The 21324-nt window shown below is 46.6% G+C and overlaps 1 protein-coding gene across 2 annotated transcripts in view; it reads right to left on the bottom strand.

Moving 5' to 3' along the window:
• The window catches only part of foxp3a (forkhead box P3a), a 37895-nt gene extending 16780 nt beyond the window's left edge, over window positions 1–21115 (bottom strand). For both annotated transcript variants that reach the window (XM_088937989.1, XM_088937998.1), the window contains exon 1: window positions 20990–21115. The gene's annotated coding sequence lies outside the window, so the exon portion shown is untranslated. The remainder of the gene's footprint in view (window positions 1–20989) is intronic.
• Window positions 21116–21324: the final 209 nt, after the last annotated feature.

Raw genomic sequence — 21324 nt, 5'->3', positions numbered from 1 at the left:
GCAGGGAAAGCTTGTGTGTGTGTGTGTGTGTGTGTGTGTGTGTGTGCATGCGTGTGCGTGAGGTTTTGTGTGTATTGTTCTGGAGAAACAGTTCACAGCTTGTTAACCTTATCGAATGGAGTGTTGCGGTTTCAAATGTCACATCAGTACGGCACCCAAGCCTTCTGTTCCTTGTAAGAGAACAACATCCTTCCCACTTGAACGGTTAGTTTTTTTTTCGACAATGCCACGCAAGATACAGATTTGCTTTTTTCGCAAGGGTTAAAAAAAGATGTAATTAAGATCGTATCTGAAGAGCAAACCCAAGCACAAGAATCCACAGCATGTGGGGGAGGCTGATGTCAGACCTCAGCTTATTTGGCAGGGAATGCTATTTTATTTTTCACAGCGCCTTTCAAACAGAACTGACGGTACAAAACGAGAACAAGACTAGATGCAGACAGGAATCCTGCATACCGTTAGAAAGAAAAATCTTTTTTTTTTAACTCAGTGCTACATTTAATTAAGGCAAATGAGAACAGATTCTCCTTCACAATAAGGACCCTCAGCCCAGGGGCACCCAGTCCTGGTCCTGGGGGTGCAGAGACCTGCTGGCTCCTGTTCCTGCCCAGCGGACAGTTCCACAATTAAACCCTTCATGGGCTCATTAATAGCATTACTGTGAACTGTTCAACTGTTTTCAGTTCCTAAACATGTAGAAGGTTGTCTAATTATTGCATTTCATAAATACAATGCAATCCCAAATGTTGGAGTAGAAAATGCTGGAGTAGTTGTTCTAACCAAACAATGTGTCAGTTCAATTAAGGTTTCAATTAAGTAATTAAGCTGAGCAGGGACGAAAGCCAGCAGGTCTTTCAGGATATACTGTGATATATATTTCACAATATGCAATAAACAGTAGGAAATCATAAGTGTCTGAGAGATGGGCTTTGGTACGTGATTCCCAGAAGGCCTGCAGATGTCTTTGTCAAAAGAAACCCCAGCCCAGAGTTGCTGTAGACTGTAGGGGACCCCACTCTTCTTCACAACCCCAAAAAACCCTTCCAACTCAGGTCCCATTACAGCATGTCTGATTAGGAATCATGGAGCCAATTAGATGGAATACCAATATTTAATATTAGATCAAAGTGATACCGCTGTTCTGGAATCTTGGAATGTACTCTTGAATGGAGAAGACTCTGAGGAGACCCGAAACAAGTACTCACAATCCTCAACGTCACTGACAAAACCAGCACAGTGGCTTTCTTCAGACTGGACGGTGGAATGTGGACCAGAGCACACAGGAAGTGGAAGTGTTTTCAAAACAGGAGGCACTTTTTAAACAATGAGCTGTGGTACATGCCGCCCAGCCACGTTGTCGAAGCCATTACACGGGGCTTCTTTCTTTGTGATCTTCCCCACGTTCTTAATATCCGTGTCTTTGAGCTGGACGTTCTCGGGAGAAACTCACACACCGCTGAACCATTCGCTCAACGCACTGTGGCAGGCCTGAGCCCAGCCTGCTACATCCGAGCAGCTCGGTCCAGCACAGGAGCACAGAGCCTGGAAGAAGAAAGCAGCTCCCAAAGAAACTGGACCTCCGTGTACAGCTCAGCAAGTAAGTCCCGAAAAATGAAAAGAAAAGCAAGCAGAGCCCTTCCCGCAGGGAATGCTGGGTCATGGACCAAGAAATTTAAAAGAGGTCATTCGGCTGGGAACAGGTCACATTTAGGTCATCCATCCACCTGTCCATCTATCTTCTGACCCGCTGGTCCAGTACAGGGCCGCGGGGAGCCGGAGCCGACCCCACAAGGCAGGATACGCCCTGGGTGGGACGCCAGTCCATCACAGGTTTCGGATATTTCCATCAGATATTTAAGACGCCTGAGGACCCACAGTGCTACCCCAGCGGGGTCCCAGGACCAGATGGCACAGGAGGGTGCTAATGAGAGCCCTGTCCAGGGCAGGGCGCGCCTCCCTCTTCCGCTGTCACCTCCCCGGCGCTGGGGCCACCTTCACCCCGCTGGGCGCGGCCTCTCCACCCGCAAACACAAACAGGGCCCGGCTCGTTCACCGGCGCCGTCACTGGCGGCCCACGCACGCGGCCCTCCAGGAATGACTGGCAGAGAGAAAACTGCCTCTCTCGTTGACAGGATCGGGCGAGGTTTAATATATCTACGCCGGGTGAGCAAAAGCGCAACTGAGTCATCGTGAGCGAAACTGAGCCCATTCCTGACTGCGCTCTGCGGAGCTGCCCGCCGATGACTAACTCACGCCGCCAGCAGAGGCTTTCAGTCTGGAAGTGTTGTCACGAGACGGGAAATAACAGCAAAGAATCATGATGAAAAATCCCGGCTGCTGCTCTGCGTATCGTTTTCGTTTTCTGTGCAGGCGCGCGTGCAATAGCAGGGCCCAGCTATCTGAGCGCCGCTCGCTCTCTCTCTCTCTCGGCGAGAGCCGGGAGCGAGCTGGAAAGACACAGTGGATCCTGCTAGAGAGCATCAGGGCCTTGTTTTCACAGCAACGCCAAAGAAATGGCACAGCAACCTAGTCATCTAGAGAAACTGCACACAGCTGACAGAAAGAGACATCACTTGGCCTGCAGGCTGGAGCTGATGCTGTCTGATAAACCAGCTCAGTGGAAAAGGAAATAAAAAACATGCTGTCTAAAACTCCAGAAGCCTCCCACTGTTGCACGTCTGCTCAGGGTTCAGGCCTCTCCTCTCTCCTCTTCTGCGCTTCGCACACTCAGCGAGAGAACACCGGGCTGCAGTTCACAGGGCCAGTTGTGTTTGTCTGCGAGTGGGAAGAGTCCCCAGCTGGTGGAGAGTCAGGGCGGCGCTGCCTCGTCAAAGACTGCGGGATTCTGTCAGCTGCTGCTCATCCCTGCTGGGCTGGCAGGAGCCGGGAGTTTAGCAAGAACCCTGACCACTGTGCCAGCGCTGGGCAGACGCTCCTGCCAGGTATTGCCACTGCCAGAGAATAAGAGGTAAACTGCAGAGTGACAAGATGCTGCCGCAGGTCACTGACACCGGCACCAGGTTTCTGACCGCTGCACACAGAGGATCGGGGAGACGAGCAGGCCTCCAGGGCGAGAGCAAGCAGCTGAAAGACACCATTAAGAGCTGAGAGCTGACGGGGACTTTCTGCAGGTGCAGCTCAGTAACATGTCTCTGTGGACATGCTCTTTCCTGCACGGTCTTGATGCATGTCATTATATTGGGTTGTGTCCATGGTGGCGTTGCAATGGGGTTTTTAGCCTCACTGTGAGGCAAGGACACAGGATGCCCTGGAAAAGGAAGACCTTGGTAACAACACATGGCTCAGAGCCCTGCGGAAACAGTCTGATGTAAAACCAGCACACAGCACAATCTGAAGGATGAGTGAATCTGTGTATCTGCCTGGTCAGCGGTGGGCTGTGCCTCCTCTCCTGTCGACGGGACGGGAGAGCGGACCCCACACGCGTCCCGTTGTGGCAGCGAGACCGCGGCACGTGTACCTGTCCAAGCCGAAGCCTGGAGCAGCGTGTCCAGGACACGGGGACGAACCCACCAGCCGGGGCTCAGGGCTGTTAGCAGGTGGAGGGAGAAAGAGAAGCGGACAGCTGGGCGTGGTCTTCACGGGGAAGACCCAGGAATCGTCTTACCCGCGAACACAGGAGAGGGACAAGCCGAAGGGAGTCCAGGACACGAGTGAAGGTCGGTCGCTAGTCAGGCCTGGGAGAGGGAGGCAGATTCCGGGAACACGCCGGAGACTCTTGGGAATAAACCGGATGGCTGAGCACTGCACAGGGAACGAGGCCAGGCTTAAATACCAGCGGGATGATGACTTAAGTGCTTATTATTTCATCAGAGGCACTGACAACTGCCCATACCGCGAACGGATAGCTCCGGTGGCAGTGCGAGCTGGAATTTGTATGGGAATCACAATCCTCCTGGAAAACCAAGAGTTCCAGACTGTCCCGCAGAAACAGAAGACCTGGTTATCCATGTGCTGCTGGGCTTCACACTTCCACTGCCCCACCCGCTGGCTTGGACTCATTTCCCAAGAGCCCAGTCAAGGGCTAAATGGCAAAGTACTCCATTACTGTTTGCCTCTACCTCCGATGGTCTCTGGCCACAGTGATGTCCTCTGTCAGCTCTCAACACGTGACCCCCGATCGGCCTGTGAGCAGGACGATCACATTCATTCAGAGGACCCCCTGCTCTGGACTAGTCTGCTGACTGATGAGGCAGAACATCTCACCCATCTCACCCACCAGACACCTTCTCTACCAATGTGCCTGGCGACCAGACGATCTTCATTACTCAAGCAGGGTGTGGTCATATCTCCTGCTGTCATTGCTTTCATTAAAATCATTGTCTCACACCTGAAGAAGGCTTCACAGACTAAATGTTGTGTTTTCTCTCTTCTCTTTTCAGCATGGAATAAACCTATTACTTGTTCCTTTGCAGACTACGCATGCTGAAGCAGCTCCCCACCTGAACTACTTCATTAAAATCATGTCCATCGGACTGGTGGTCTCTACAGATTCTTAATCACTTCATGCTGGAGCTTCAAGTCAGCTCAAATACCCAGCACTGAACACCTGTCATGACAGCACACAAGCTCAGTATTTCTTTAGCACAAGGAACAGTATTACAGCCATCAACAAAAACTATCTGCTTCCATATTTAAATATGGACAAAAACAGCCTGTATTTTTCCAAAGAGTTACTGATGTAAAACGTAGACGCTTGCATTTTCATTGTGCATCAGTCTGCTTTTTGTCTCTCGTATTGAGGGCATTTTAGTGCAAAACATCAATCACGCAGAAAATGCACTGGTTTTACTAGAAACAGCGTCACTTTTCTCATCTGTCGAGAAATTATTCACGTCTCTCCTTCTGCACGGGTAGGTGGGTCTAATATTGTCACACACAGGAAACCCACACCTGAGATATCCGTCAGCACGATACTGATTGTAACACCTCAGTTCCAGGCAGCCAGTGGGTAGCGCGTTGTAGTAATGGAGTTTCATTCTAGTGCATCTGCCGTGAGAGGACACGCCCCATGTGAGCAAGAGGCTCAGAGGCACGAGGGCTTGGTCCCACGATCATTACGAGACCCTGCGCACGTTGCCTACCGCACCGCGTCTGACCGTGCTCAGCACCGTTACTGCGCTGGCAGAAGAGCCAGTCAACACTGGAACATAGCAACCTTGACAGAAACAGCAACAGAGAACAACACCGGACGCCCACGGCGGGTTACACAGTCAGGTGGCGAAGCCTCGTTCCTGTCATGGCTCTCGATCACAAGGGATCGTCGATATGACACGAGCTCTCACCCTTTCCGGCTGCTGGCGGCTGACGTCCCGGCAGCAGAAATATTCAGCCTCTGCTCGTCTTGGCAAACTGAAACCCAGCTCGCAAAACCTCCGGTATCCTTACGGCACAGTGCGTCCCGAGCGTGCCGGGCTCATCTCGGGACCACACCGGGCCGAGGCCGTGCTGTTGAAGGGGAGAGCGAGCTGGGGACGGCGCGGGGAATATCCCTTCTCGCTGGAAAATGTGAGGCTGCCGGCGCCGCAGAGAGGCTCGAAACCCAATCGGTGTACAGTGCACAGCCACACGTGAACGCGAGGAAAGGCCTGGCCTCTGCGCATCTGTTTTTCACAAGCTGCATTGTTGATGCCGGGAAGCAACACGATATAAACAGGCTGCAGTGATGAATCACTTTCAAGGCACAGCCCACGGTCTGCAAAATTAAAAAAAACCTTTGTCATCTAATTATTAGAAGCATATTAGCAATTTCGAGAAGGAGTTGCTTGCCACTAGTCTGACTGTGTAAGCGCTTTCGACGACGTGCAAATTGCAGAGCCCTAGTTATGGTACGCCCTGATTTCTGTTCCGTTTTATCCAAGAATAAAACACTGCACAAAAGTTAGTGCTCCAGAAAAGCATCACAAGTCCACTGGAGTCTTTATTCTAAATTTCATTTTGTGTTTTTCTTTCATTGTGTTAAACAACTGCACCACAAAGGGCGGAAAAGCAACCTGCAGGCACCCTGAAAAGCTTGCGTGAAAAAGCAACAAGTCGCAGGTAAACTCAAGGGACAGTGGAGAAGAAGAGGGAGGGAGAAAAGAGAGAGGAGAATAGGACAACGGGTTTCCAGCAGGTCAGAGCAGAAGGAGACCAAAGTCACTCAAAACAGGACAAGGAGAGCAAAACCCATTTCTCCAGTCGAAGCATCTGCATACGATCCCTGATTCAGTGGACTTTCCAAGAACAGGCAGACAGCAGTATATTTAACACACTCTTTAAATAAAAAATAAAAACGGAGTATATATCATAATGGTACTCATGCAGTAAACATACAAAGGCCAGCGTGTCAGACTGGATGTCACCCATTCCAACTACTTTAGGCAATGTGACTAATTAAGGCTTGTTTAATCACTACACAATCTAGTAACACGTCACCTCACTAAGCATGCAAACACAGTGGTGATGTGGAAATTTATGAGGTAGCAGTAAGCGCTCCAGAGTTTCAGTACGGCGGCTTTCACGGCCGAGGTGCCCTCTGGAGCGAACGGAGGCCATGCTTTGCTCTCTGGGAGTGATCAAAGAGACTTTCACCTCTGTGTGAAAACACTGGAGCTGTCGAGATCCATCCCATTATCAGCAAATAGTTTGCAAGAGCTCTGCTTCTTTTTCTTACCAGTTGCATGCTCTACTTAAACAGATGCCTTTGTTTCCTACCTGTGGCTGCACCATCTTCACAGGCGAAGCGACAGTAGGCGTCCAGTTGTGCTTGTATACACGCGAGGGGGAAAAATGAGCCCTGCAGAGCTAAAAAAAGTGTTCTCGAATCCCATGAACTTTCGAACTGTGGTTTTGCCATTATGTGAACATCCTCTGCACTCAAAAGAGATGCGATTAAAGACAGCTCACCTTCACAGTTCTCTTCAGCTGCCAAAGGACTGAACTTTAACTTTAACGTAACAGTTATTAGCATAGTTAGTCCCTTTTTCCAAAGTTTTGGTTGAAAGGGTGCTGCAATCAGCCTCTTTCTGGTTAAAAATGTCTGTGTCCTTTAGAAGATTCTGACATTTGCGCAAATGTCACTTCATCTGTTTGAGGGTTTCATCAAAGGCTTGAAGGCTGAGGTGCCAGAGGAAGAAAAGATTCTTCTTTTAACATTTGAAAAAGCAGAGGAATTGTGCTGGGCAGGAACAGAATGCAAGAACTACCTTTAATTTAATATCTAACTGACCTTACACCCTATAGTTAGCAGTCTATTCCTATAATACTTAATGCCATTAAACCTTTCCACCAAAAACTGGTTCCTCACATTCTGAGGGCTGGGAACAAATTAAGCCTTTACAAAGTGCACTGAAGCCTTCTGTGTCAAGCACGGTGCACTGAAAATTATATAGCTCACAAACAAAAAATGCACCACACTTTACAGATTAATTTTGGAGAGTTTTCTGGTCATTCTGCTTATTTTATCAAGTGAAAACTAATTGAATTAACCGAGTATTTGTTTTTCCTCCTTCACCTGGTGAAGAAATTTCACAACCGATCAAGAACAGCTCTAACCACTGTTCTTCATTTCTCGTCAAGTGAACATCTTGAAAATACAATCCTGATAATCATCTTCACAGGTCTGCCTCTTGAACTCACATCTTGGTACCTGTTCAAGCAAAACAACAAGCTACAAGTGCAATGCCGCTTAAGAAAATGGAAAAGCTTAGTAGCAGTTAGGCCTAATTAGCAATTAGGCAGTTAGTAGCTAATTGATCCCAGTATATCATCCAAAATTTTCTTCAGCTTCAGCAGCATGGCTGGGTAACATGTTCCAGGCTGCCACCACTCTTTGTGTAACGAAGTGCCACCAGTTCTGGGTTTTAAATGTGCTTCCCTGCAGTTTCCTCTTGTGTCCCCTGGTTCGTGTTTCACGATTGGTTCTGAACAAGTCCATTGGGTTGACTTTGGGGATTCAGAACACATGTGCACGTGCCCTGGACTGAGCAGCACCGGGAGATGGCCAAGAGTCCAAACGCCCATTCCCTGTTCCTCCAGGACTCTTGAACCCGAATCTAACCTAATTAAAAATATGAACGGTAAGGTTATTATGAAGGAAATGTCATTCCTTTGTAGTTATTTTTCTTCGAGGGTTTTAAAATACCTGCTGAACATGCAGTAGCTCTTAGCACAACTGGAAACAGCAGGCCTTAAGAGTCTTCTCCATGTGGAGGGCAGCCCTGTGGGCGTTCCTGAGTGGCAGTAAGTGCAAATGAGGGCAAAGACACCGTTGCGCACGACTGTAGAAACCAGCTAGGAAGCTGTCCCTGCTCGCCGCCAGCCAGATGGAAATGAGCACGAGAGCGTTCCTCTGTGGTTTGATATTCAGAGACTTTCACACCGATTTCATGTTTACTCCTGAAATCAATTACAATAACCAGCCCCTTTGTCTTCTTATTACTCATAAGAACACTCTGAATTGCAAATCAACATCTTACCATGGGAACCTGGGCAGAGAGGAATCATGTCATCAGCAGCGCCTCTGTTTTGGAGACTTTCATCGGATTGCTCTTATGGGCCACCAGTCGCTCTGATTTACTAAGTCACATTGGTGTAAGGCAGGTGCTGAATCACAAAATGCTTTTTTTTTAGGTTACTCCTAAACTCACAGCCCTTTGGCCTGCAGGTCTGAAATGGGGCATCTGATGACACAATGAGTTTTAAAATAAAGCCCTGCGTGCTCCTGCAAATGTGCAGCCACCCACAGGAAGAAAACTGGACAAGGCATGAAGAGAGTTAAACTTTTCCTGGAGGAGTAAAAATCAGAACAGAATCGCTCCATTGTACCTCTCCAGTAGAAGGTGATTCCAGGCCTTCTGGGCTCGTTTTAAAACATGTGATGACAAGCCTGCACCACTGGAGTGCTGTTCCTTCTCAAAACTAACTGATCAGGCCGGTGTCCCTCGATCAGTGTGAGAAAACACAGGATCTTCTCAATTTCTCATTAAGTCACTGAAGTGAACCAACTCACTTTCTAGTATGAAAGCAGCTCTGATACAATGCTATTCCTCAGGGACCAGGAGCTGAAGATCACTGGACTAGATCTTGTAAAATTCTTGCACAGTTCTCTGCAGCTGCCACAAGAGCCTCCATCACCAGACCTTGGCTTCGCTCTCCTGGAGAGACTGTTCAGCCAAATGGAGACACTTGCCAGCTCCTCATTCGCGCTTCTGTGTTGCAAGTTCTCAGCAGCCCTTTCCAGGAATGCTGCTTTTACCTGAACAGCTTTGTTGGCAGATGGAGAAAAAACAGTCAGAAAACAACAGGCAATAACTGCTGTTGAATTCCAGTTATGACAATTCTTCTTAACAGTGCGATGATGCACAAGAGGAAACACACAACAGTCCTTCACAAGAATAGACTGCTGAGCACACTTTCTGACTCGAGGAAAAAATGTGATTATTTGCATTGCAAGAATCAAATACCTTATCATTTTCAAAATGCTTATCAAAGCTGGGTTTACAGCAGACTTTCAAAAAGCTTTCAAATGATCTTGTGATTCATTTGAAAGAGAGAATGAAAAATTGAACCGATTCACCGTGCCTCGGTATGCATATTCATTGACCCCTTTGAAATCAGGTCAGTCAGACCTCATCTTAAGAATGACTGATCTCATTGTAGAACCCTGCTCAGTTACTTACAGGAAATGAAGATGACAAATCCCATGCTTTTATGCTTTAAAAGACTTGGCTCAGAAAGAGAACCACTGAGATTGAAAAAAAAAACAGTTTCGAAGATATACCATGTGGAGAGAGAAAGAGAGCGAGAGAGAGAGAGACAGGAATGAAATTGCCGAGCTCAGCTGTAGAGGCTGAATTCAGCTCAACACACATGTTGAGACAACAGACGGTGTTGTGTTACTGAATTTGAAACAAACTCATAAAGGGCAACAAATACAAAAATGGTCATAAAGGGTTCTTGTGTTCTTAAAGGTCTGACATGATGTTTGGGGTGACCTTTTCCATTAAAGCAGGCTTTTAGAAATACACCAGGATCCATTCTAACCCAAACCAAATACCCCTCCAGGGGTGTGTATAATGTTAATGGGCAATGAAACAGTGTTCATTTTCAGGTACTGAATCAACAGAACAAGCTTAGCACTCCTGTGCTAGAAGCACTGCACTGGCTCCCAGTGTCTTGTAGACACACTGTTATAATTTTAGAATTTCTACATCAGACAATTTAATTGCACCTCGAAGAACTGGGCCCCCTCAGTATTTCCTCAATGAATACAATTGTGTCCCCCATGTTACAAAATGAATAGTGCTGGAATCAGTTCAGGAACGTCCTACACTGACAGGCTACAAGGACCGAATCTCTTTAGTCTTGAACAGGGAAGACCACCAGGGTCTTGAGCCACTTGAGCCAAGTATTCAAACTCCTCAGAAGGCATTCGCCAAGTTAACACAGTGGACATGAGCAGGATCAGTAGTGAAACACAAACACGGGACACAAATGGACACACTTAATCTAAAACCAAGCACAGGAGGCAGGTCTTTACTCAAAGGGCAGTGGGAGTGTGGAGCAAACTACCCTGTTGTTGAAGCCAATGCCCTGGCTTCTTTCAAGAAATGTCTGGATGTGATTCTGGGATCAATTAGCTACTAATTCTTAACTTTTGTGTTCTTAAGTGCCCTCCATTCAACCGCCGGTCATCTAGTGAACTTTCCTGTATCTCATCAGAAGACCACAGGGAGCAGAGCTGAGGGATTCTCTCTTCATGTCCCTAAGAAAAAAACTTCAGCTCCTTACATTGTGCTTTTAACCTGTTTCTAAAGCTTTGAATTAGACAATGACTTGCACACTTTCATTAAGAAAACTTTACAATTTACAGCTCAAAAACTGAATTCCACAAACAGTACTATCTGCAAACGGTATCGCATTAGGGTGTATTATACTCATACAGAGAATCACTGAGATTGGGACTTTGGTGCCTTCTAATCCTGCACATCGTGTGAGTTATTTGCAACTAAAGGAGTTCAGTTCATTTAAAACTGAAATTAAACCATGCTGCTTTGAATTGTGTTCTCTGTAACACACTGTTACGATGACTTTGAAGACAGAAAGTTGTCTAATGTAATATTAAGTTATAAACATTGTAGGAGTAACATTATGAAAAGTTAAACAGTGAAGGAAAACAGACAAATATGGCACTAGTAGAAATGCTTCAGTAGTTTAACAATACTTTGGACTCTACAATGAAAAGTGCTATACCACTGTCAGCAAGTTCCTGATTAATCAATTAAGTGTATTTATAAATATTGAGGAATAATATGGTTGCACTGTATTAAAAGGCGCTGAGGCAAATATAAAAACTTTGTTCTCTTTAGAATACTTACATTCTATATCAAAGATCACAAAGACGGCTACCAGAAGAACTGGTGTAGATGCTTTAAAGTGAACTGATGGAGAGGAGTACAGCAGTAATTCAAAGCAGCAGCTAGACTGCGCTGTGTGAGCCCTGTGCTGTAATGGGCTCTACTGTCTACTGTCCCTTCTGCACATACAGGTGCGCGGTTCCTGGCAGCTGGTGTAGCAGCGCTGTCGGTTCCTGTCAGCTCTTCTGCTCTTTCTGACCTCATTTATTTGGCTTTTCCTTCACACTTCACACTTTTTACTGCTGAAAAAAGCTTTGAAGGCAGTTTTGAAAAGAAGAGCGAACCTCAGACTTCAATCTGGCTCTTTTTACCAGCCAACATTTTTCAGACGGAATGGAATTCTTAATTTTGGAAACTGATGTGTCTGGATTCAGCCCTTGTCCAGCTGATGCTGGTGACAGACCAGAGGACTCGAACCCTCTGGATCAAAGACAGCAGCCCAGTATGTCAGAAAAGTTCTCACCCTTTCGGAGCAGGACACTCGACCTACACTGGTCTCCCAGTTCTACTGTACCTCGCAGACAGCTTTCTCGGACAGACCAACTATTCTGACTTCCAACGTCTGTAATTGCTCAGAGAAGCTGTACTCAGTTTCTTCCTCTCATGGGATCTTTTAGAGCTAATTACTGAAAAATATTAGCAGCAGGTAAAGGTTACAGGATCCCAAAAGCTCTGAAACTTGCTGACCCATCAGCTCTTCTGTCTATATGTCACAGCTTCTGTCTCACCTGGGCTGATCTACGGTATGTAGTCCTGGTTAATCTACGACCCACTTGGATGTCTTAAAAGGTGCTGCCTGTGTTTCTTGATTCTAGGACTGCATGTGGAGCTGCACCACATGAGGACTGAACCTGCCGGAGCGGCCGGGCACGGAGTTTTCACACGGGGAGCTGTAGAGACCTGATGGCTTGGGCGATGGATTCAGACTTGTAGAGGTCTTAGCTCGCTTTTATGTTGTATTTCTTGGTTGTTTCAAATTTTGTGCCCTCACCCTTCTGGAGTACGAATCAAGACTCGTGAAGCCATTCCAAGGCTGACTCCCAGGGAGTCACAGGGTATACTGTGGTTAACAGCCATCAAAGTCTGCTAGTCAAGATCACACAGTCTTAGAGCAGCAGGAAGAATTGTCGTAGATGCTTTAAAATAAGTGACACACATTAGTAAAGCAGTAATGAGAAGCAGAACTGTGCTGGGTGCCCCACTGCCCCTACCTCACCTCAGCGGCAGTGTCAGAGAAGCAGACTCCCACTGCGCACTGCTGTACAGGGTGTCAAGGGGAAACAACACATTCTCCCAGCAACCGGCACAGGAGACGGAGCCCGGCACCGGCACCGGAACCGGCACTGGCGGAGACGCTCACGCCCCACTCCGGCACCCGGGACCCGAGACCGAGCTCAGAGACGAGCGGCTCGCCCCACCGGGCCTCCGCAGACACAGGCGATGGAGGACAGAGGCAGTTTGTTTTTCTGAAAGAGGACGGGGGAAATAACTCTTCCTGTCCCCCTCTTCTGACAGCGGCGTGTGTGTAGGAGAGCTGTAAGTCTTGAGTCACCCAGCTTTCATTTTGTCAGAACTTCCATTTTACCCTTTGACTCATGAGCCTTTGTCTGCTTTCAGTCCTCTTCTTTTAACAGTATTTCATCCACTTTCACCTTTTCAGCATTATTCTGGCCTCAAATTTGAATTTCCTTAGAAAAACAAAGCAGAGTTTTCTCTTTTTATCTTATCTCCTAATTCTAACATACTTTCTTTTTCTTCTCAGTAATTTTCTTGAGAATGCATTATCTTATTACATGATATTTGGGACATTTTGTTTTTTTCAAGATTTCTCCAAAATTGTTGCAACAGTTTGATGGTAAATTTGTGAGATAACGTGCATCTCATGCTGACACGATAATTGTTCTGTGTGTTAATCAATATTTTTATTAAAACCATAAAAGCACTGGCATCTTCTGGACAAGTAGAACCAATATTTTTATTTAATCACAGAATTCAGACAAACCCATCTAAGCATAATACCTTCCACACATAAGTGATAGAAAAACAATTCAACATACTTACAGACGAGCACTGAGCCCCACACACACAGAGCAGACAGGAGCACTGAGCCCCACACACACACAGCGCAGACAGGAGCACTGAGCCCCACACACACAGAGCAGAGAGGAGCACTGAGCCCCACACTCACAGAGCAGAGAGGAGCACTGAGCCCCACACACACAGAGCAGACAGGAGCACTGAGCCCCACACACACAGAGCAGACAGGAGCACTGAGCCCCACACACACAGAGCAGAGAGGAGCACTGAGCCCCACACTCACAGAGCAGAGAGGAGCACTGAGCCCCACACACACAGAGCAGACAGGAGCACTGAGCCCCGCACACACAGAGCAGAGAGGAGCACTGAGCCCCACACACACACAGCGCAGACAGGAGCACTGAGCCCCACACACACAGAGCAGAGAGGAGCACTGAGCCCCACACTCACAGAGCAGAGAGGAGCACTAAGCCCCACACACACAGAGCAGAGAGGAGCACTGAGCCCCCCACACACAGAACAGACAGGAGCACTGAGCCCCACACTCACAGAGCAGAGAGGAGCACTGAGCCCCACACTCACAGAGCAGAGAGGAGCACTAAGCCGCACACACACAAAGCAGAGAGGAGCACTGAGCCCCACACTCACAGAGCAGAGAGGAGCACTGAGCCCCACACACACAGAGCAGACAGGAGCACTGAGCCCCACACACACAGAGCAGAGAGGAGCACTGAGCCCCACACTCACAGAGCAGAGAGGAGCACTAAGCCGCACACACACAAAGCAGAGAGGAGCACTGAGCCCCACACTCACAGAGCAGAGAGGAGCACTGAGCCCCACACACACAGAGCAGAGAGGAGCACTGAGCCCCCACACACAGAGCAGAGAGGAGCACTGAGCCCTACACACACAGAGCAGAGAGGAGCACTGAGCCCCCACACACAGAGCAGAGAGGAGCACTGAGCCCCACACACACAGAGCAGAGAGGAGCACTGAGCCCCCACACTCACAGAGCAGAGAGGAGCACTGAGCCTCACACACACAGAGCAGAGAGGAGCACTGAGCCCCACACACACAGAGCAGAGAGGAGCACTTAGCCCCACACACACAGAGCAGAGAGAAGCATTGAGCCCCCACACACACAGAGCAGAGAGGAGCACTGAGCCCACACACACAGTGCAGAGAGGAGCACTGAGCTCCACACACACAGAGCAGAGAGGAGCACTGAGCCCCCACACTCACAGAGCAGAGAGGAGCACTGAGCTCCACACACACAGAGCAGAGAGGAGCACTGAGCTCCACACACACAGAGCAGAGAGGAGCACTGAGCCCCACACACACAGAGCCAAGACACACCTTTCTGACAAACTTAAGACAACCTTTTGTTATAATTCCAGACACATATTTTATTCTGAAGATTATTCCTAGATCGTTCCTATGGCAAAACATGAAAATTATTTTATTCTCTTGACTCTTCTGGACAGGCAATTAGCAGAACACTACAGAGCAAAGTAGGACACATAAAAAAGCCCTTGTGTCATGGGAGCTGATTAGAAGGGGCTCTGATTTAAATATACAGTATCCTGAGGTCTCCAACGTAAAGTTCTGCATCTCTGCACTTTATTTAAATTAAGTCATCCATCAAAGACTTTTTAACAGTAATTTCTCGTTTCCTCTGCATGGTGCCAAAAAATACCCCTGCAACTGTACATGGACATAAATCTGTATATATGTTTCTAACATCTAGGATCTCTCTGTTCGTGCAAAAGAATGGCTGAAGTTCATTATGTCAGCATCTCCCTTATTACTAATCAGCACTACCTGTGTTTGGGTGTGTACAACAGGAATCGAGGGTGTCTGAAGTATTACAATGGAACTCAAGACGGATCAGAAATCGTGCTCTTATTTGCATAACGAGATCTCGGCTCTGTCATCTACGATGTTTACGTTTTTGTTCTTCACACAAAATCGATTTCCCCTGGGTTCTTTTTCTCCCACACAGGCCAGTATCACACCAAGATCTGCCACTTTCACATCCACTGGTCAAGGTGACACTGCTGGTGGGCTCTGTGCCCCTGTAGCCCACAACAGATCAGAGCCGTGCTCTTCGAGACAACCTTAGTGGCTCACAGTGCTTTCAACACAGAACAGTGAACTACATGAAAACAAGACAGAGGTCCTGCATCTCGTTATTTCAACAATACACAGTACTTTCCAAAACACTCACTGTTACTTTTACACTGTTACTGAGGAGAACGAAATGTCAACACATATCCGCGCTGATAAACTACACTCATCTTCAACTGTTCAACTCTTAATGTTTATAAACCTTTAAAACTCACACAGGAATGAAGATGACAAAAGTTTCAGAAATCTTAACATTCAAAAGTATTCATTATTAAGTATTAATAATCATCCAGAAAATATTAATTATGTGTTTAATTATCACAAAAGGATAAAACCCAAAAGTAAAATATTGTGAGGATCACTACTAATTTCTAAAACAGAGATAACCTGACTGCTGAATTAAAACCAACAGGCGCTTTTGTTTGCCAGCATATTCTTAGTGTTAACTGACATTTTCTTTGTTGTAATAACTGAGTAAAATGGATCAAAGTTGAGTGGAAAATATTGTACTTCTCCCATTTGAATGAAATTCTGTATTACTGTGATACAAAGAGTCACTGCCCACACAAAGCCCGCACACTCCTGCTTCTTCAGAAAACTCCAAAACGCCATCGGCTGGGCATTGCCACAGACACGTCAGATTATTGTCCATACGTGTCTCCAAATGTACTTTCAGCAGCCCGATTGTTATTTATGGTCCATCCAAATGTGTCTACAATGTCATTTCTTGTTTTTGGTAAAACGTGAAGTCTTAGCGTTACTCTACTGTATTAAGTAAAGTCTTGTTTCTAAAGAAAATGTGTTTTCCTGCTTGCATGATGCTTCAAGATTTATTCTGCTTTGGAGCCTTCAGATTTACTATTTAATATTATTATTACTCAACATTTTCAGAAAAAGACCAGAATAAAGGCAGAAACTGAACTGATCAGTTGATTCAGACGCAGCGTGATAAAAATATCCACATTCAACGGCAATTCTGAAGATCATCAAAGCAATTCAAGAGTACATGTATTTAAGAAAACTGAATATTTAAAATGCGTTAATAAACATGAAAAAAGAAATGACTAATATGAGTGAATAATTTCATATCAAAAACAATCTGGAGAAAAAAATGTGTCACAGATTTGGTAGATATAAGTTAAACTATTAAGCAGCACGGTGGTAAGAAATTCTTTGGTTTCTTTAAGCTGTTGGATTTCAAGTCAAAAAATTATAATTATATTAAAGAATAAAACATTACTATAAGTTAAAACATTAGTATTAGTATTCAGTTATTAATACCTAGTTGTAAGAGTTTAATTAATACTACCATTTTAAAAAATGCTGAGCACATGACAAATTCTAGTTTTTCTCTTCAGCAACAAAAAAGCCACTCAGAATGTTAAAAAAGCAATAGAAGAGTGCACTTTGAGCCTGTATCAGTGCAAACAGAGGACTGACCTGCTACTGTTGAGGTCTCAGAGGTATTTGAGGTTTGATTTCCCACTGGGCAAACTATGGACTAATGGCACGTTTAATTTCATTTCTACAAAGCAGAAACATTCTAACAGTTTGCAAATCATGTCTGAAAAAATCAGCAAATTCAATGTTTTGGGGTTCCTTTCTCTGATATTACCAATAGTACACAATAGTACTTCACGGACCAAGCAAACACCAAACAGGGACACACACGGGCACAGGAACATCTGAATGTACTGCTTTGCCTTAATGTATCACGCAACACCAAAACACTTTACTCCTGCTGTAAACCACCCTGTTTCTGGGTACTGCTCAATCCGAACCAATCCATTGTAGTCAATTCAGTTCAATACAATTATTGTGCAAAATGTAAGTCATTTCAATTAATTTAAATGCCTGAGTATTTGAAAGCCAATATACTTTAAAATCCATTATCAGATTCATCAAAGAGTTTGGTGGAAGTGCATGCAACCCCTGGTCTTTTTATATTCTGCACTAATGGAAAAAACCCAACTATGACACCATCTTCAGGAGCATGTGTGTCGGTAGATGGAAATGAGTAAAAATCAGGGTCCTATTGTCTCGTACCCTGTCTTTCTGTGTACATGAGCACAAGCAGGCTGAGCAGACGTGAACAGTGGAGCACACCTGCTCTGGGGCTGTGTGACGCAAAGCCGCCAGGCAGAAACAACACAAGCTCCTCTCCTTCCACTCATGTCTCCTCTCCCACTGTGGGTGAGCAGGAGCTGGCAGGGCTCCTGTGGGAATCCCAATGCCACAGCTCGAGCAGCACCAGATACTGGTGACGTTTCCTGAAAACACCAGTAGTGGAATATTCCAGAAGCCACTGAGGTAGCTGCCCCCATGTTGTGCTGTTCATACGCCTCACTGCCTCGGTCTAACACTCCCACAGACTCAGTCCCTCAGTCACGAGCACAGCGCCAGTCCCTCTTCCCAGCAGCTGGTGGGCACAACAGCCCTGCCTGGGAGGCAGGCTGGAGCAGTGGTGTGGGCTGTGGGCTCATGATTGGGCGGCTGGGGGTTCGAACCCCAGGTATACTCTTGGCCCAGGCTGATCCTGCCGTAGGAATGGGTCCAAATGAAAGTTGCTCTGGATGAAAGTATCAGTGAGTGGAAACAGTTTCAAGGTACAAAGAGGCTACAGTTTGCTATGGAACAGCAGGCACACTCTAATTCAGATATCTCTCATGTTGTGAATTTAAAGGTTTTGAAATCCCATTACCTAAAGTCAACCAGCAGCACAGTGACACCCGCAGCTGTGTGAGAGGTTGTTAGGTTATTTAGCCTAATGCAGCTCAGCAGATTTGCAATATTATACCACACATCTTCTGCACATCAGCTTTGCTCTGAAACTGTTTGGCCCCCTCAGAGTTAGGTCATGCTGGGACAGCTAAATGACACACTTGAGAAACAGGTACAGACTGTGTCTGGTGGGATAAGAAAGTGTGATTTCGTATGAGTAGGATTTGTTCCAGACTGTGTCTGTTTTACACTGCAGAGGCTTCTAATAGTGGCTGTGCTCCCTAAAACATTCTACACTCCTTCAAGAATTTGGAGATTGCTTGCTGTGCATCTCAGTTGCAATTGACAAACATCTATCCAGGTTAGGGACGCAGGTGAGACAGAATCTATGCCAGCAAGCAAGGGGTATAAAAGCAGGGCACACCCTGGACAGGACACCAGTCCATGACAGGGCCACACACACACACCCTGGACAGGACACCAGTCCATGACAGGGCCACACACACACACCAGGGCCAGTTTTCCCAGATCCCACCAGCTTGTTCTCGGACTGTGGGAGAAAACAGAGCACCCCGAAGAAACCCACATGAAAATGGGGAGACCATGCAAACTCCACACAGACAGCACCCCAGGTCCGGAATTGAACACCAGATGTTTTTCTGTTTCAGAATTACTATGAAACGCCCACAGTAGGATGTGCAACTTGTAAAGAAATAAAATAACAGGAAAATGAAGAAATTAACCACTTCTACACCGCTGTACTGTACATCAAAGGCACATCTGTCTATGGGAACAGTCTACTGTAAGCGAATGCAAAAAGATCCTTATAAACACTGTTCACTACATCCCAGCTCACACCCAGTCCTATAAGCCATACGCAAGATCTTCTAAGCTAAGCTAAGTTCTATTTCAAATGATCAAATAGATCAAATTTTATTTTATAAATGATAACCCTGTTTTCATTTTGAAGCCCTTTAGAAGTTCTTAAATAAATGTGGAACAATTTAAGACGTTTATAAAGCCCGGTATTAATGTCTGTCTGTCGTGTTTCTGATCCAAGAGGATCTTTCCGTACTGGAGTGGGCTCTCCTGTTCACTTCGTTCTCCGAGCTGGAAGCGCAGCACTCACAAACAAGCAGGTGGTCATTTTATTTTCATGATATGAATCTAACACACTGCGTTGTGGCTGCATCTTGACCACACAACACTAGTGTTTTTAATTTCCTCCCATTCAGATTCACCACCCAGTCGATACAGAAGACAGCTTTGGTAGGAAGAGATAGGTTGTTTTTTTTTTAAAATGCAACAACAAACAGATTTCAGACATGTAGAGAGAGCAGCATTTCTCTCTCATCTTGACATCTATTGTCAAAGGAGCACTGACAGTCGCCCCTGACGTGACAATGTGATATTACAGTGAGAGCACGGCCAATTCCCTGAAGCCCTACAGAAGAGGTGCCTCTCCAACACCTGCTGTTATAAGACTGTACCTCCAGTCTAAAGGTCCTTTCTTTAAATGTTCAAAATGAAGTCTTTCACCTCTTTCAATCTGCATAAACACACAGGGAAGCCACAGTACGGCAAGGGCAGCAGCAACCTTGAGCCACACAAAGCAGATCAAAGGGAGAAGAAGGAGAAGCCATTCAATTTCTCCACAGGAGATGCACTGTGAACCGAAGGCACTGTGCTCTGTGGTAGCAGGTTAACCTGCAAGGGCATTTCCGAAATTAACAAAGTCTCCTCTATGTAAAGATCAGTATCCGACTACTTCCTCCCTTGCACAGCAGAGATTTCCTTTACTATGCAGAAGTTTGCAATAGATTGTGGACACAAACTGATTTAGCACACAAGCACTCAGGGGTGCAGAGAGCACACTGCCTCAGGTGCTGCTCTGGACGATCTATGGGCCTCCAGAGGCACAGGTGCTCCCCGCTACTGCAGACCCCTGGGCGGACACACTCCCCACCCCACCGCACAGCGGCTTCTCCTGGACGGCTTAATTTATTTTATGAAGTCACAGCATTTTGACACAGGATTGTGTGAGAAACCGAACTCTCAAACAAATCTAACCCAAACTTCCCGCTAATAGAGAAGAGATAAAAACGCAAATTTCTTATAATACATTCCGTTGGCCCACTTGCTGCGTCTGGGACGACCTAAGGAGCAGTAAAATGAGAGGACAGCGAGGGGGTGAAGGGGTTCCTTTTTCTGAGAGTACAGCCCCAAAAAAGGACAGTATTTACTGATCATACTGTTTCAGCACAGTTCCAAAGAACTACAGCTTTATTTTCAGAGCTTCTCAGTCTTTCTGCTGATACACACACACACCCTGCAGAGCTCCAGGCACGTTCTAAGTCTGCGCTTCTCAATCCTCCTGGACTACATTCTGGAGGACAAAAGAAAAGGCTGGGAGGAGATTCAGGCTGCCTTAAAAACAAGCTCGCATGTGCAGCACCTATCTCTCTCCGTGACCTCTCAGCCAGCGCCAGACAGTGGCCTAGCAGAAACAAGAACAACGAGGTGCTCCAAACCCCTCACCACCCCACCCCCCCCTCCTCACCCCCGTACTCACCAAGCACACCGTGAGCTAGACCCCTGGCCGTGACCGAGCACTTCCAAACCAAACGCTACCCTGGAAAGGAAAAGAAGAAAACTAAAAAAGAACATAAAAAGTGTGTCATCTTTACCTCACACCTTCTCTCTCTCTCTCGCTCTCCCACTGCTGACGCGGTGACAAACTGAGGTTTAGCGTTGCAAAAGCTTGAAAGGAGATCCAGGCTGCCTGTTATCAGAAAAGAAGAGAGAATCTCATCACTTTTTTCCACCCCTGTTTGCTGCCTTGTGTTCATGCGTGTGGTTTTAGGCAGCTCTTGGCCACATCCCCCGGGCGAGCAGGGGAGCTCGGGAGCCGGAGAGAGGCGCGGACGGCTTGGCGCGCGAATGGGAGGGATGCAGGGGCAGGCTCGGGCCCCGCGAGGAGGGGGCTGAACTCAGGCGATCTCGCCGTCTGCTCTGGGCCCCA

This window comes from Atractosteus spatula, chromosome 2 (genome assembly GCF_055471065.1).
Source record: "Atractosteus spatula isolate fAtrSpa1 chromosome 2, fAtrSpa1.hap1, whole genome shotgun sequence".
NCBI lineage: Eukaryota > Metazoa > Chordata > Actinopteri > Semionotiformes > Lepisosteidae > Atractosteus > Atractosteus spatula.
This window is presented reverse-complemented; position numbering and strand designations above follow the sequence as displayed.